This window comes from Aotus nancymaae, unplaced genomic scaffold (assembly GCF_030222135.1).
Source record: "Aotus nancymaae isolate 86718 unplaced genomic scaffold, 86718_ANA_hifiasm-v0.15.2.pri h1tg000108l, whole genome shotgun sequence".
In the NCBI taxonomy this organism is placed as follows: domain Eukaryota; kingdom Metazoa; phylum Chordata; class Mammalia; order Primates; family Aotidae; genus Aotus; species Aotus nancymaae.
In genome coordinates this window covers 9,735,550-9,748,984 of record NW_026988523.1, presented here as the reverse complement: position 1 = coordinate 9,748,984, position 13,435 = coordinate 9,735,550, and positions in this window count along the sequence as shown.

The following is a 13,435-nucleotide window of genomic DNA, read 5'->3' as shown; positions in this document are numbered from 1 at the left end:
CATTTTTGTCATTGGTTTTGTATCCTACAATTTTACTAAAGTTGTTTATCAGTTCTAGGAACTTTTTGGTGGAGTCTCTAGGGTTTTCCAGATATATATCACATTGTTGAAGGAGAGAGATAGTTTGACTTCTTCTTTTCCTATTTGAATGACATTTGTTTATTTCTCTTACCTGATTGCTGTGGCTAGAAATTTCAGTACTATGTTGAATAGGACTGAAGTAGGCATCCTTGTCTTGCTCCAGTTCTCAAGGATAATGGTTCCAGCTTTTGCCTGTTCAGTGTGATGTTGGCTGTAGGTTTGTCATAGATGGCTTTCTCACATATCAATACTAACCCTGAATGTAAATTGGCTAAATGTTCCATTTAAAAGACATAAAATGGCAAGCTGGATAAAAGAGACCCATCTCATATGTAATAACACCCACAGGCACAAAGTAAATGCATGGAGAATGATATACCATGGAAACAGAAAACAAAAAGGAGCAGGAGCTGCTATTCCCATATCAGTTAAACAGACTTTACAATGTTAAGAAAAACAAAGAAGGGCATTAAATAATGATAAAGGGTACAATTCAATAAGAAGACTTAACTTTTCTAAATATATACACACCCAACATTGGAGCACCCAGATTCATAAAACAATTTTTTTCTTGACTTACCAAAGACTCAACCACATAATAATAATAGGAGACTTCAACACCACACAGACAGTGTCAGATAGATCAGTGAAGCAGAAAACTAACAAAAAACTCTGAATTTAAACACGACTCTTGACCAAGGACTTAATAGACAACTACAGTATACTACACCAAACAACACCAGCATATACATTCTTTTCATCTATACACAGAACATATTCTAAGATCAACCACGTGCTCAGTCACAAATCAAGTCTCAATAAATTTTAAAAAGCTGAAATCATACCAAGCATACTCTCAGATCACAGTGCAATAAAATAGAAAGTTATAACATGATCTCTGAAAACTACACAAAACTGGGAAATTAAACTTGCACCTGAATAACTCCTAGGTTAACATTCAAGTCAAGGCAGAAATAAAGAAAAAAAATTTTGAAATTAATGAAAATGGGAACACCACTTACCAAAGTATCTGGGATGCTGCTAACACAGTGTTGACAGGTATGTTTATAGTGCTAAATGCCTTCATCAGGAAGTTAGAAAGATCAAATTAACGATCTAACTTCATACCTAAAGGAATTAGAAACAAAAGAACAAACCAACCCCAAAGCTAGCAGAAGAAAAGATATAACTAAAATTAAAGAAGAACTGAGCAAAAGTGAGACTAAAAAATCTTTACAAAAGATCAAAGAAGCTAAGACTTAGTTCTTGAAAGAACAAACAGAATTGATAGAACACTAGCTAGATTAACAAAGAAAAAAAAGAAGACCCAAATAAACACAATCAAAAATTACAAAGGAGACATTACAACTGATCCCACAGAAATACAAAAAATCCCCATAGACTACTATGAACAACTCTATGCACACAAATTAGAAAATCTAGAGGAAAGATATAAATTCCTGGAAACACAAAATCTCCTAAGATTGAATCAGTAAGATATTGAAACCCTGAATAGACCAATATCAAGTTTTAAAATTGAATTAGTAATTTTAAAAAAACCTACCAACCAAATAAAGCTCTGGACTAGATGGATTCACAGCTGAATTCTCCCAGACATACAAAGAAGAGCTGGTACTAATCCTACTGAAACTATTTCAAAAAATTAAGGAGGAGGGGCTCCTCCCTAACTCATTCTATGAAGACAGCATCAGCCTGATACCGAAATATAGCAGAGACTCAATGGCAAAAGAAAACTTTAGGTCAATATACCTGATGAACATAGATGCAAAAAATCCTCAATAAAATGCTCGCAAACTGAATCAAGTAGTACATCAAAAAGTTAATATACAACAATCAAGTAGGTTTTATTCCTGGAAGACAAGACTGGCTCAACATACACAAATCCATAAATGTGATTCACTACATAAACAGAATTAAAATTAAAGAAATATGATTATCTCAAAAGATGCAGAAAAAGCTCTCAACAAAATCCAATATTCCTTCATGATAAAAACGGTTAACAGATTAGGCACTGAAGGAATATACCTCACATCGGTTTCTTACCCTATAGAGTAAGAGATATTATATAGTAGGGAAAGCCAAATGGAAGCCTGTGAATCTGTACCCCAATTCAAACCAAGATAGTAAATAAAAAAAATTAATACTGCAAGCAGGGAAAATGGTAGAGATTAGGGCTAATTTAAAGGTGCAAAGAATTCAAAGGTGATGATTTGTATCAAATCTCTATTCAATTAACCAGAATAGACCCTAAAATAGAATGAATCACAGCTGAATGAATTGTTACTGCAAACTTAATCAAGTAGTGGCCCTAGTTGTAGCTGTCAGGACAAATGTAAATTTACAAAAGCTGATTATTATAGCCTCCAGTCTCCAGCCTGACTATGGATCTGGTGAGTGCATTCTTTTCCATCCCCATCAGAAAGGAGAATCAGAAGCAGCTCACACTTGTGTGATAAGAACAAGAGTACACAATTATGGTCTTGTCTCAGGTTGTGTTAATACTTTGACCCTGTCATAATATTACTAGACAGAAGATGGGTTGTCTGGCATTCTTCAGAACATCACACTGGCCCAGTATCATGGTAGTTAGATCAGATTAACAAAAAGTGGCAAATGTATTGGAAGCCTTGGCAAAGCACACATGCTGCAGAATGTGGAGATTAAAGCTTCACGACTCAGCACATCAATAAAACTTTTAAGGGTCTGCTATGGTGTGACTGTGTCCCCCCACCAAGTCCATTTCTTGGGAACATAGTCTCCCATGCAACAGTGCTGAGAGGTAAGACCTTTAAGAGGTGATTATGTCATGAAGTCTCTGCCCTCATGAATGGATTAATGTCATTACTGCAGCAGTGGTTTGATTATTACAGAAGAGGCTTTCTGATATGAGAATGGGTTCAGGACATTCCCCTTCACATTCTCTTGCTCTTCTACTTTCTGTCATAGAATAATGCAGCAAGAAGGCCCTTGCCAGATGTGGGCCCCTTGACCTTGGACTTCCCAACACTCAGAACTGTAAGAAGTAAATTTATATTCATTATAAATCATCCAGCCTGTGATATTCCATTATAGTAGCATAAAATAGATTAAGACAGGGTCCACAGTTCTGGAGAATACCAGGATATTCCCTCCAAATTAAATTAAAAACAATTGTACCTTATATCTCTCATTACTAAAAAAGTACCACAAATATCAATAGTTTGTTCTGATTCTGCAGGCAGCATATTTTGTATGAGGGAATACTACTCTAAGCCATTTGCTGGATAGCACAAAAGTCTGTGAGCTTTGAGTATTGTTCAGAGCAGGAAAGAGCTCCCAGCAGGTCAAGGCTGTGGTAAAAATGGTCTTGACACTTGAGCCATCTAACCTAGGAAACCCTATAGTACTAGAGACATCAATGATAGGAAACATCACGTATAGAGTTTATGGAAAACCTCAACAGCAGAATCATATTATAGACCTCTGGGGTTCTGGAAAAAAAGTCCATGCCATTTATAGCAAAGAACTATACACCATCCAAAAGTCGTTCCTGTTGTGATACTGGGCCCTAGTAAATACAGAGCTTTTGACCATAAAGTACCAAGGCTCCTTATGGCCAGAACTATCTATTATTAGCTGGGATTAGTCAAAACCACCCAGTTATAAGGTTGGGCCAGGCTTGCAGCAATCCATTCTAAGACGGACCTGGTGCAGCCAAGATTGGCACAATCAGGGCTGGAGGGTGTAAGTAAGCTAAGCAAGCAGGTGGCACACAGCCCCATGCCATCTCTCACTGTTGCACTAGCATTTCTCTCATAGCTCACACATATGGCTTAATAAGAGGGCCTTGACAACCAGCTAAAAGAGAAGTAAAAAGGCCAAGCTTTATTTATAAGGTGCTTCTGATAGATAGTGATGAGGGAAATCCTCCCAGTGGGCAGAGATCTGATGTGGTGTGCTACTAGTCATCAACTTTGTGTTGAAAGAACAGTGGCCAAAGGCAGAAAGATAGATACATGAACTCGTGGGCAATGATAAATGGCTTTGTTTTTGGGTCAAGAACATGGAAAGAGAAAGATTAGACGATCAGAGACAAGGAGGTCTCGGAGAGAGACATGTGGATAGATCTATGGAAGTGGACAGGAAGTATGAAGGTTTTTGAATTGCATGGTAGTGCCCATCAGAGAACATCTATTATAGAAAAGGTATTAAACAACTAGATGTAATGACTTGGTCAGCTGATGAAAGCCAATCCCTTTTATTGGCAACTCTAGTACTGGTAAAATGGGTGCATGAACTAAGCAGCCACAAGGCAAGGATGGAGACTATGAATGGGCTTCCCATTTATTAAACCTGATTCATTTACTGCTGGTGCACAGTGGTCCTTAGGGATAGCTAAGAATGTTGGAGATGGGCTAAGATCTTCGAACGAATACCCTGGATTATTAATTATTCTCACCCTTTTATCATATTAGCTTTTGATTGCCTTTATGTGCCAACAGACAGTGCTAATATTTTTTGTGAGCTAATTTGACTCTACAGTAAAACTATTCTCTCAGATGCTTCTAGTAAGAAATAAGAAAGAATTTTTCCTGCCCCTGCTCTGAAAGCAAGAGTCAGAATACATTGGCCGAAGAAGGGGCATTACATATGAAGGGCATAGCAAAATTGTCTACAATAGAGGATGATATTATCTTCTATATGGAAAACACTAAGGAATTCACATACAAAAAAGCCCTAATGAATGAAAACTAATAAGTTCAGCAAGGTTGCAGGATATAAGATCAACATACAAAATGTAGCTCTATACCTAAACAATGAACAATCCAAATATGAAATTAGGGAAACAATTTCATTTATAGTATCATCAAAAAGAATAAAATACTTTGGAAGAAATAAAAGAAGTATAAGTGTTGTATACTGAAAACTATAAACCATTATCAAGAGAAATTAAAGACTTAAATCAATGGAAAGACGTTCTGTGCTCACAGATCAGAAAACTTAACATTGTTAAGATAAAACAGTCCACAAATTGATTCACAGATTCAACACAATTGCTATTAAATCCCAGCTGTCTTTTTTTTTTGCAGAATTTGATTAACTAAACTTAAAATTTATATGGATATGCAAGGGACCCAGAATAGCCAAAAAATCATGACAAGGAAAAACAAAGTTAAAGGATATACATTTCCTGATTTCAAAATGTACTACAAAGATACAACAAAGACAATGTCTGTATTGTACTGGTATAAAAATAGACACATAGATCAATAAAATAAAACTGAGGGGCCAGAAATCAAGCCATACATTTATGGTCAATCAATTTTGATACATGTGCCAAGACAATTCCACAAGGGAAGAAGTGTTTTCAATAAATCGTGCTGAGACAGCTGGACGTTCACATGCAAAATAATAAAGTTGGACCTCAATCTTATGCCATATACAATAATTAAAACAAAATGGATCAGAGGCCTAAAACTAAGAGATGAAACTATGAAACTCTCAGAATAAAACATGGGCATAAATCTTTGTGACCTTTGATTTGGCAATGCTTCTTAAGATATGACACCAAAAATATAAACAGCAACAAAAAGGTAGATAAACTGATCTTCATCAAAACTTAAAACTTACGCTCCACAGGGCACTATGAAGAAAGTAAAAGGACCATTCGAACAATGGGAGAACGTATTTATAAACCATATATCTGATAAAGGACTTGTATGCAGAATATATAAAGAAAGAACTCTTACAACTGAACAGTAAACAGAAAAGTAGCCCATTTAAAAAACGATAAAAAGATTTAAATAGACGCTTTGCCAAAGAAGATAAACAAATGACCAATAAGCATATGAAACGATGCTCAACATCACTAGTCATTAGGTAAATGTAAATAAAAACCACAATGAGATACCATTTCACACCCATTAGGATGGCAATAATCAAAAGACAGATGATGACATATGTTGAAAATAATATGTTAAGGGGGATGTAAAATGGTGCAGCTGCTTTGGGAAATGGACTGACAGTTCTTTAAAATATTATAGAGTTCCACAGTGCCCAGCCATGCCATGGTAGGCATATACCTAAGATAACTGAAAACACAAATGCTCATAGCAGCATTGTTGATAACAGCCAAAGAGTGTAAACAATGCAAATAACCATAATCCGACGAATAAATCAACAAAAATGTGCTATATTCATTCAATGGAATATTATTCAGTCATAAAAAGGAATGATATTTTGATGCATGCTGCAGCAGAGATAAACCTCGAAAACATTGTGCTAAGTGAAAGACACCAGACACAGCGGGTCACATATTGTATAATTCCATTTATATGAAATGTTTGAAACAGGCAAATCCACAGAGACAGGAAATAGAGATTGCCAGGAGCTGGGGGCTGGAGAGGAATGGGGAATGACTGCTACTGAGTACAAGATTTCTTTCTTGGGTGACATAAATGTTCTGGAATTGGATGGTGGCAATCTATGAACAACGTTTTGAATAAAAATTACTGAATTGTACACCTTAAAGCAGTGAACTTGATGGTATTTGAATTACATATGTATAAAGCTCTTATTTATAAAAGAGGAATGAAATGAAAGCCATTGGCCCAGGAGGCTGGGTATGGGATGTGAACATCAGCCTGACTTATCACTGAGTCTCTGAATGTGTGCCTAGACATATGTGCTCCCATTGCTTGGAACATTAGTCTTCACTTTTCAGCCTGTGCACTTCTTATACTTCTCATACAACAGGAACATAAACTCTGCTTCCCTTCTGTCTGTATCTAAAAACCTTATGGCGGTACTATATCCTGGTTCCTCATCAAAGAATTCAACCAGGGATTGACTGCAATCCGGTACTTGCCATAAGTGCACTTAAGATGTGCTATATGAAATAGACAGCCTAATGGGCATGTTAACTAGCCATTCTCTCAGACCCTCCAAGCTCTATCACTGTAATAAGCTGTATCATCAAAACAATGTTCCTAGGCCACATGACCCAGCAGGGCACAGCATAACTTATTTCAGCAATGAGTTATACTGTAATATTTTATTCTCTGCTTTTGTAGAGGGTCTACATAAAAAACAACTATTTCAATGGCTTATCTGTGTCTTCCACAAAACTGTAATTGAAGACCTTTTTCATTACATTACCTGATGACTCTTAGGTAAGGGCCCAGATGATAAATTCCTCTTTGTTTCCAGGAAGTTTGCTTCTGCAGGTAAATAACGTGAATGTTTTCTTTTCTTCTCTCCCCTCCTTTCTCCTCCCCTCCGTTTGCCCTTCCCTTGCCTTATCTTCAAAAATAGAAACTATCTAACAGAAGGAAAAGACCTACACTTACTGAGCACGTGCTCTAACCCCGTCCCTGCTCTTTATGTTTTATCTTATTTGACCGTCACAATAGCCTACAAGATACGTACTTCACTGCTGTTCTTCTACAGATGCGCAAACTAAGGCTGAAAGAAATTAAATGACACATCCAGACCCTCACATCTTGTAAGTGGCAGCAATGGTGTTGAATCAAGGCAGCCGGACTCCAGAAAGCACGTGAAATCCAGCTCCTGCTTTCACTTAGCCATGGAACTTCCCCACACATTTTATTTTCTAAGTCATCTGCAAGCCTTTTGAATTAAGAAAATGTACATACTAAACCCATGTTTGCTTGGCTTCCCACAGATCCTAGCTGAAAATGCTTAATAAATAATTTTGAGAGATTCATTCTTCCAAGTCCTGAAATCTTTGGAAGAGTGACCCTACAAAAATTCTGGCAGTTGTTTTTATTAGTGATGCATGGGTGGTAATCACACAGGTTGGAGGAGAGAAGGATAGAACTGAAAATAAAAATAATTCATTTCGGTTTTTTAGATGGGGTGCCTAGGGGGTGGTGCATGGTACCTAAGTAGTCTAAAGTCTGGGAGTTCTGGGTGCTTGTACGTTGTTGGTGTGGATTTAATCACCTCGTTTGATATATGTTTTCGCAGAGTGACAGATACTCGCTGTTCCACTTCTGAACAGATTTGCTATGATAGGCTTGGGGGAAAAGACTTTTTATTCAGCCAGCATGATTCAGCCAGTCCATGGGGCTGCTTATCTGTAAACACACATTGATAAGCAAGCTAGCTTAGAGCCCTCAGAATTTCGACTTAGTTATGTTTCCTTTCTTTTCTCTTACCTCCGTTTTCTCACTCCATTTGTATGGGTCAGACACTTGGCTCCTAATTGGTTGAGAAAATAAAGGCCTGTAGAGCACCAAGATTTGCATAAGTGAGGTCATGACCCCGGAGTCAAATGCGATTGACCCTTTGGTTTCTTAGCCCCTGTCCTTCCAGGGAAGCTCTTACTTTTGAGCCCTGAGTACTGCAGAAATATAACAGGCATGCGCTCTGAGAGCTTGCTTCTCAAAGTGTCCTCCGTGGACTAGCAGCATCAGCATCACCATCACCTGGGAGCTTGTTAGAAATGCAGAATCTGGGGCCCACTACAGACTTAGTGAATCAGAATCCGCATGTTAATTAAAGTCAGGGAAGCACTGGTTTCGCAACACTGCACCTTAAGGGGTGGAGGCACCTCATCTGTCAAATAGAGCTCCCATGGAAGTCCCACAAGCGTTGCTTGAGCTGACTAACAAGTGCTGACTTGGTGCTGAGGAGTCAGAAATGAGGGTACCGAACACATAGCGTGTGGCTTCAGGAGGGCTCTGCTGCTCTTGCTCTTTCCTACTCTCCGAGAAGGGATGCACATGTAATATTTTAAGTCTTTCCCTCTACTGATACATAAAACATCTGGACACTTGGGACATTGCTCCCACGTTATTAGAAGGTTCACAACAAATGCCATTAGAATCTCTTCCAGGGAGTGAAGTGCTCTCTATGCTCCATCAATACTTTGTACATCCCTAAGAATGCCCCACTCTGAACTGTTCATGCATCCCACGGAGGGAGGGAGGGAGGGAGGGAGGGAGGGAAGGAAGGAAGAAAGGAAGGAAGGAAGGAAGGAAGGAAGGAAGGAAGGAAGGAAGGAAGGAAGGAAGGAAGGTTGTTTTAGGGAATTGAAGGGACACATTCTGGATGTTGGGGAGTATGGAGCAAACGTATGCAAAGAGGTGAATGTTCAGGAAGAGAAGGAAATGAAAAACTTTTGGGAGGCGGAGATGAAACAGTAGAGTCACAGATGAGACAAATCAAGAATAAAGGTCACTTAAATGGTAAGTATGGATCCAACATGCAAATCCAGATCTGACTTTATATTCTCCACAGTCTCCTGTGCCACACTGATTGTAACACGGTGAAATGATAACAGAAGTACAATCAGTACCCGCATGGGAAACAACTTCCTCTTCCATAGGGGAGCAAATTGGGGGTCAGAAGTGCAGAGACTTGCTCACAATTACAGAGCTAGCTGGTAGCAGCACCAGAATGAGAAACCAGAAGCAAGCTGTGTGTTTAATGGCATCAGACTCCCTAAGTTTCCCAATCTATCCTTCCTCCTTAACACGCCTAGTGTATGTTCTAGAGAGAAGGAAAGCATGTCAGGAGTGCAAGCCACAGTTTTCTTTCTTGGGTGGGATGACTCCCTTGGCCCTTGCTTTTTGCGGTTTGCTGTTGGTAGGAGCCAGGATTCTCAGTACATAGCAGAGTATCACTTCATTACTTCATGACCCTAGATCTAGACCACAGGAACTACACAACCTGAGACCTTTGGATGCTGGTGGAACCCAGTCACCTCTAGACTTCACATGGAAGATGCTTGTCAGAAATTATCAAGTTTGTAATCATATTCAAACTCTCCAGTTGGTGGTTTATAGCAAATAGCAACAAATTAAAGGCAGGATGTTGCTATTAAAAAGCACGGAGCTGATATGGTGTCATCAGGAAAGCAGCAAGCTAACCACATTTCCAGCCTAGTTGGAAACATGTCTACTCTGTGCTTCAAGCTTCTAAGGGGTGACACCTCAGTCCTTTTCTTTTACTTGTCATAGTAGCTGATTATTTTGGCTAAAATCAATTACGGGGAAAAGTGTGAAGATACTTCCATCTCATAGAAGCCTCTTCTCCTCCCTGGAAAATTGCCTTCTCTCCTCCATCCCCACATTCCTAAGGCCTGACCTGGATCCCTGTCATCTCTAGGACCCAAATGTCACTTACTGGCAAAGAGAAGTAGAGAAGGAACCAGATGAGACTTCTATTCCTAGCTCTGATAATAGACACACATAGGAAACTTCTTTAACTTCTCATTTTTGTGCCAGGCTGGAGTGCGGTGGTGCTATCTTGGCTCACTGCAGCCTCTGCCTCCCACATTCCAGCAATTCTCCTGCCTCAGCCTCCCAAGTAGCTTGGATTACAGATGCATAACACCACGCCCAGCTAGTTTTTGTATTTTTCGTAGAGACTGGGTTTCACCATGTTGGCCAGGCTGGTCTCAAACTCCTGACCTGACCTCAAGTGATCCACCTGAGCTGGCCTCTCAACGTGCTGGGATTACAGGCTGAGCTACCACACCTGGCCAACTTCTCATTTTTATTTTTTTTGTTTGAGAGGAAGTCTTGCTCTGTTGCCCAGGCTGAAGGGCAGTGACACAATCTTGGCTTACTGCAACCTCCAGCAGCCAGGTTCAAGCAATTCTCCTGCCTCAGTCTCTGAGTAGCTGGAACTACAGGTGTGTTTCACCATGCCCGGCTAATTTTTTGTATTTTTCGTAGAGACAGGGATTCACCATGCTGGCCATGCTGATCTCAAACTCCTGACCCCGTGATCAGCCTGCCTCAGACACCCAAAGTGCTGGGATTACAGGAGTGAGCCACCGCACTAAGCCAAAGTCTCAATTGTTTTAACCTCTTTTTCCTCATGCCAAAAATGAGATTAGAGCAGATGACCACTAAAAATCTTCCAACTCCAAAAATCCAATTTTCTACCTTGCCACTGGGTTAACTTATAAGACTGATTTCTTCTTCAGGGTGTTTTAGTTTTCATGCAGAGTATAATGGCAAAAAAAGAGACTTTTCTGAAATACAAGAGAATAGACCTACCTGATGAAATTACAGACTTTCAAGCGGTATTTTGGGGAAGGATGTCATGTAGGTAACACATTCTGTCTACTTACAAGGCAGCTCTGTCCATCATGACCGTTATTTTGGTGGTGGTTGTTCTGTTTTGAGATGAAGTCTCGCTCTGTTGCTCAAGCTGGAGTGCAGTAGCAAGATCTCGGCTCACCGCAACCTCTGCCTCCCAGGTTCAAGCAATTCTCCCACCTCAGCCTCCTGAGTAGCTGTAATTGCAGGCGCCCGCCACCACACCTGGCTAATTTTTGTATTTTCAGTAGAGAGAGGGTTTCACTATGTTGGCCAGGATGATCTTGAACTTGTAACCTCAGATGATCTGCCTGCCTCACCCTCCTAAAGTGCTGGGATTACAGGTGTCAGCCACCGTGACTGATCCATGACCATTATTTTTATATTTTGAGAAAGAAAAAAAAAAAAAACAGAAGAACTGGAACTAAACTATTAGTGATACCCAGTATTGGAAGTAATCTTCATTTATGTTTTTGGCTGTTGATACATGAGTGTGTTTGCAGAGCATAGCAATATTTTATTAGCAGCAGATATTAAATATATTATTTAGTATTAGAGGTATTAGTCTCAAGCATTAGGACAGATTAGCATTTGATGTATTAGTTCTTTGGGGTTACAATTAAAATTTGAATTCCTAATCGTTATTATCCAATGCATTGTAGAAACTATATTGTGATTTTGCCCTTAATTCCACAATGAGTTCACCAATATTGACAATCCAGTACTAAAATTAATGACAGTTCTTTATTTGCAGCTGTTTCTGTGAATAGGTGGTTCACATCTTTTGATTATTATAGACTTTAAAGGTGACAGTTTCACCTGGGGACAGCTTTTTCTTATTATGGCATTTCTGAGCCAAGCTTTCCAAAAAACTCTATGTTAAACTCATGGTTTCAAGCCTTTTAAAGCCCCTTAAAGGATGATACCCATTCCTTACACCCACTTTTCCTCCACCTGTGTTCTAGAAGCAAAGTCTTTGGTCTGCTGCTTTGACACAAGCTCTTCTACACCAAGCAGAATGGACAAATCAGATATCTATCACAGGTAACAGATGACTAGGTCAAATAGACATTTCTACCTCGTAATTAATATTTGTTTGGCTCTCTATCAATAAGATACTTGCATCTGGAATCAAAGTCACCACTAAATATTTACCAATGCATAGTAGTACTTTCAGATGGAGTTGGTACACTAAGCTTCATAGTTTAAACCTTCAATGGGCAAGATGTGGAAAGCTTAGTAAATGGATGCATATATTCCCTAAAGCCACAATACATCACACCATTATCTTCCTGAAGCCCTCTCAAAACAAGAGATCTCTCATATCTCTGAGAAAAAGAGACACAGCATCCTTACTAATAACTCCATAGGTGTGATTTTCTCCCAGCCTAGTCGCTGATACAAAGACGGATGGCTGAGGTTTCCTACCCCTCACCACAGCTGTGGGACTGGCCCCGGTGGGATGTGAGCCCTCATGTGCTGACTCCGTTCTCAGTGGGGCAGTCACGCTTGTGCCACTGAGGCTCCACACTGCTTTGTGCACCGTACATTCTCGATGGCTGTCGTCCCCACTCTGACTAGTGTTGTGCCTGGCAGTTGACAGTTTACTAAAGGTGCGCCTTTAATTAATGAGGAAGAGTCTGTCCACCCACTCCTACTGCCTGTAGACATACAGATTCAGAGTGCTAAAATCAGACTCTGGTATCTACCACTCAAACCCTGCCACTGGAAGGTATCAAAACCTTCCCACCCCTTTCACCAAAAGCACCCTCATCAGGTACCTCTCGACACTCCCGCTGATGATCTCATCTGCCTATTCCGTCTCCCATGGGTGAGGAACTCGGTACAAACTTCCCAAAGCAAGAGTGGCTTTAACTAGAAATAGCCAATAACTGTGCTCACCCCGGATCATCCTATCACTCTGCAGTTTTACCCTGGAAGCCTTCAAGAGAGTGGTGAAGAAAGAGACACCCCAGGCTGCTTTTCTACCAAGGATTTCAGTTTCTTGTAGGTTGAAAGACCACGCAATGATTAAATGTAATGTCAAATTCTTCTGCATGCAATAATAAACGTAGAAGGCCCCTGGGCAGAGACGCATGATCATCCTCTCATTGTCTTCCATTTCACTTGATGCCAACTGAGATATGCCACAGCTAGGAAATGAGACACTTCATGTGGTGACTCTCTCCTGAATAAGATGGGGCTTGTCATGCCTATGCACTGTGGTTGGAATGTGAAGCACAGACAGAGAAGCAATTCTCCAAAAGAGATGCTATGAA